Source organism: Rattus norvegicus, chromosome 19 (assembly GCF_021556685.1).
Source record: "Rattus norvegicus strain SHRSP/BbbUtx chromosome 19, alternate assembly SHRSP_T2T, whole genome shotgun sequence".
Taxonomy (NCBI): Eukaryota; Metazoa; Chordata; class Mammalia; order Rodentia; family Muridae; genus Rattus; species Rattus norvegicus.
The window spans coordinates 67,321,118-67,325,966 of NC_141552.1; the positions used below are offsets into that span (position 1 = coordinate 67,321,118).

At 44.9% G+C, this 4,849-nt stretch overlaps 1 pseudogene; it reads left to right on the forward strand.

Moving 5' to 3' along the window:
* Nucleotides 1-2,886: 2,886 nt before the first annotated feature.
* Nucleotides 2,887-3,758, forward strand: LOC147999604 (eukaryotic translation initiation factor 4E-like; annotated as a pseudogene).
* The last annotated feature ends 1,091 nt before the right edge of the window (nt 3,759-4,849 follow it).

Genomic DNA, 4,849 nt, shown 5'->3' on the forward strand with positions numbered 1-4,849 from the left:
CATAGTATTCTGCTTAGTAGACATAACTGCTTCATCTAATAAGTCTACCATCGTCAGATGTAGGAATCTTACATATTCTTTTATAAATATTGCCTGTGGCTAGATTATTTTCTAAGACAAGTTCTCATGAGCTGTGTGTTTAGTTTAGAATACTATGTCTTGTATTTTGAGACAGGATACTATTCTATAGCTTAGGCTGACCTTAGCTTGATCTTCCGCTTCAGTCTCTAAGTATTTGGATAATAAGTACTGCCAGTTACCCTGACTTGAAAGCAATATCGGTTTAACAGACTTTTTTTACATGTTGCCAACTTACCCTCTTGAAAGTATACACACTGATTTTCCCCACGTGAATCTGTCACCACCTAGCTTGTTCTACAGATAGGAATTGTGGGTAGGCAATTCTGGTGCTGGCAGTCACCAGCCCTTGAGTGCCCCAAGGCATAGGAACTAGATGGGCAGACCCAGAAGTTTATGGCTTCAACCCTAGAGAGCTGGAAACTCTAGGTCTTTTAAGTCTTAGGATTCTGGATCCTGGTGTTTAAGTTGAAGGCTTAGCTCTGCTGTGTGCCTTTAAGCATTTGGCAGCTGTTAGAATCCTTCACTCCAATAGCCATGAGCAACAGCATCACAAAGTGGGGGCGAGCAGCCCTTGTCAGCCGTGGCTCTCACAGTGGCCGCTGTTACAGCTCTCAGACCTAGTATGTCTGAGGTGCTTGGCCTTAACTATGGTTCTTGGCCCTTAAGATTCTTGGTGTTTAAGCATTGGAAGCTTTTTTGAATGGTCAGTGTGTAGGGCCTACAGGTCTTCCTTTTCAGCTCTGCGCTAACTTTGTCCTCTCTGCCCCCTACTTCCCGCCCAGGTCACTTTCCAGGAGGCTTTAGCTGCCCTTTCACTGCTGCCACCGCTGCTCAGCCTGCTCTCTTAGTAATACCAAAGCAGGAAAGGAAAGGATGCTCGAGCTAGGTGTGTTGGTACATGCCTGTAATCCCAGCACTTGGGACATAGAGGCAGAAGGACCAGGAGTTTAAGATCATTCTCAGTGAATCTGAGGCCAGCATGGACTACATGAGTCATTGTGTCAGAGAACAACACCGGAGGCTGCCTACAGGAAGCCCCTGTTGGACTAGTGTTGGTTGTAGCACTAGGGTGCCACACAGAAAGCCTGCTCTGCTTGCTTGTTTAGGCAGAAAAGAGGTTGTGGCAGGTAGATTCGTTAGTTACAGGCCTTCTCTGGCCACCAGGAGAGGAGCTCACCAACTGGCCTGACTTCTAGACCTCACCCAAGCTCACTGAGAAAACTCAGTTTGATGTAACAGACACGGTCCTTCTGGGAGCCGGAGTGGTTGCACCAAGTGGCTGTGATTGGAGTGCAGCAGCCACCTCGGGAGGATAGTCTGTGAGGTAGGCAGACTGCCATAAACAGGGTCGGGTTGGCCGCTTGGTTGATAGCATTCTCAAGCCAGCTGGGTACCAGGAAAGAGACCGACAGCTGTCAATTAGGGAATCCGAGCACCCTGGTCCCGGCATCTTAGCTTGTTTAAAGGAAAAGTAAACACTGAAGAGGTGCGTACGATAAAGGCCTTCGTGTGACGTCAGTGGTGATCTAATGACACTTAACAGTGCTCTAAGTCAAATACTTTGAGAAAGGTTAGATTATCTTATCTGTCTCAAATGAGTCTTCACCACCACCACCATTATTTTGAGACAAAGTCTCTTGTAGCTCAGGCTGGCCTTGAACTTGCTGAGTTGTTGGTGTGACCTGAGACCTGCTTCCGCTTCCTGAGTCCTGAGATTCTAACGGTCAGGCATGCACCACCTGATTCACATGGTCCTGGGTGTGAACACGGGCTCTGCATGGCAGGCAGTGGAGCTCCATTTACAGCTGTATTAAAGAGGTTTGTTTCTTTTTTAATGGTGTTGCAGGATATTTAAAAAATTTATGGGCTGGAGAGATGGCTCAGCGGTTAAGAGCACTGACTGCTCTTCCAGAGGTCCTGAGTTCAAATCCCAGCAACCACATGGTGGCTCACATCCATCTATAATCAGGTCTGGTGCCCTCTTCTGGCCTGCAGGTGCATACATGCAGGCAGAAAGCTATATGATGTATACATAATAAATAAATAAATGTTTAAAAAAAATTTATTTTTACTGTATGACGTGTTTGCCTATATATGTATATATTACCTTGTATATGACTGGTGCCCGAGGAGGGCAGAAGAGGACATTGGATCCTCTGGAACTGGAGTGACAGACAGATGGTCATAAGCAGATGTGTAAGTGCTGTGAGTGAACCCAGATCTTTTAGACGAGTAGCTAGTATTTTAACTGCTGAGCCATCTCTATAGTCCCACATCATTAATTTTTATTTATTTGATAAGCGAGCTATGCCATTTTCTTTTCAATTTGTTTAATTGCTCGAGTATATCTTTTTTTTTGAGTATATCTTTTACATTACCTGTTTAAGTTTATTCTGTAAAATTGGTTTACATAATTTTTTCTTACATAGTAGTCTGTTTCTTATTTAGTCTATTTTTTTTCACTCACTGACTATAGAATTCATGTCATAAAGTCTCCTCGTACCCTCATTTCATTCAGTCAAAATGTAGGCTTTTGAAAATGATAAGAAGGATAACCCACAAGAAATTTCTCCCTGGAGGCCATCCTCCCCTACATCTTAAGTTCAAGGTCACACTGTGCTACAGGAGACCCAGGGTCAAGAAAAAGTATTGTTAAATCAGCAGCAGAGGCGGAGGGTAAGTAAGTCAGTCCTTAGGAAGGCATGCACTTGCTTCTAGATTCTGAAGTGTTTTCAAAGTTGATTATAGAGTCCGTACCACAGTACACCCTTGTGAGGAAGAGTTGTGCGTTCAGATCGATCTAACATGGTGACTGTGGAAAGAGAAACCACCCCTGCCACTAATCCTCCACCTGCAGAAGAGGAAAACACAGCCTAATCAGGAGGTTGCTAGCCCAGAGCACTGTATTAGCCACCCTCTACAGAACAGGTGGGCACGGCGGGTTTTTAAAAGTGATAAAAGCGGGGCTGGGGATTTAGCTCAGTGGTAGAGCGCTTACTTAGGAAGCGCAAGGCCCTGGGTTCGGTCCCCAGCTCCGAAAAAAAGAACCAAAAAAAAAAAAAAGTGATAAAAGCAATACTCAAGTTAATAAAATATATATATATATATATATATATATATATATATATATATAAAGTGATAAAAGCAAAACTTGGCAAGCAAACCTTCCATTGATCTTTAAGTGTGATTGTTGAAGACTTTGGGCTCTAAGCAACCATATCCAGTTGTCTAGTAATTTAATGCCTGGCTGTGACTCCTCACTTTTTAAGGGTGGTATTGAGCCTATGTGGGAAGACGAGAAAAACACACGGGGAGGATGGTGGCTAATTACATTGAACAAGCAGCAGAGAGGAGCGACCTCGATCGCTTTTGGCAGAGACACTGCCGTGCCTTATTAGAGAATCCTCTGATGACTGCAGTGATGACGTGTGTGGAGCTGTTGTCAGTGTTGGAGGTAAAGGTGGTAAGATAGCAATATGGACGACTGGATGTGAAAACATGATGCAGTCACACACAGGGAGGGTATACAAGGAAAGGTTAGGACTTCCTCCGAAGATAGTGATTATCAGTCCCACGCAGACACAGCTACAAAGAGCGGCTCCACCACTAAAAATAGGTTTGTTTAAGAGGACACCACCTTCTGAGTTCTCCCGGGAGACTGCGTCACGAAATGGGAGATTGGGAGCTGAAGCAAAGCCTCATCAACGCAGAGTGGACTGCACTGGAGTTGACTCCGAGTGCTGCTAAGACGTAAGAGAAGCCTGGTTCATCTTTGTCTTCTGTGTCCATCCTCCTCCCCCACCCTCAATCTCTGCTCGTGTGTCCACTATCCCAATCAAAGAATTACAGTATAGGTCACCCCAGCACCCCAGTTGTGCCCCTGCCTGCTCTGTAACAGCCGGGTAGAATTCCACGGCACACACACCTGCCTTTCCACGGTGTTCGGGAAAGAACCGGCATTTCTGTCACCTTAGCAGGAGAGGATCTGGGTTTGTTTCACCCCACGCAGGAGCGGATTTGCTGGTGTGAGAGTCTGAGTACAGCTTTCTAGCAACCTTCTGTTTCCTGTCACAGCATTGTCCTTGCTGTCCTCTTGCTGATGGCTGCTAGATGTTAATTTATTTGCTTCCCTCCTTGATAACAGTGATTCTGATTTCAGTTTTTCATTTATTTTGCTTTTTTTTTCCTCATGTAACATTGGTGAAGGGTCCAGGAATATGACAGAAAGGTGGAATAAACATTAATTTATGCAAAAAGAGAAATTTCTCTCCCCTTTTGTTTTTGATATGTGTCTGGCTGTAGTCTAGGATCCCCTTGAACTCCTTGTGAATTATACACTGGCCTTGAATTTACTATGATGCTCCTCTACAGCATCCCTAGTGCTGGCTTAACAGTGAGCCCTCACTGGACCTCACAATGCCACACCCCTATTTTTCAAAACTATTTGAGTTATTCTAGGTGGAGCAGATGTGAACTAGATAGTTTAGATATGAAAAGCATGTGTTGTATACCCCAAGTCTGATTTTACTTCCTTCCCTCACTAATTTGAAAGGAAACGACTTTGCATGGCTAGCTTGTCTCTTTTTCCTTTGCTTGGGCCTTCAGAACCGGGCAGCTAGAACTGTGTTGGAGTGGGAAAGTGCCCTCGCTCCTTGCTGTGTACTGGCAGGTTGTCGGTTTACCTAAGTTGCTGCAGGGACCTTCGGGGTACCTGGAGATGTGCAGGGAGCATCGTGAGTCTTTCCAGGCCTCCTGTTAGTGATGATGG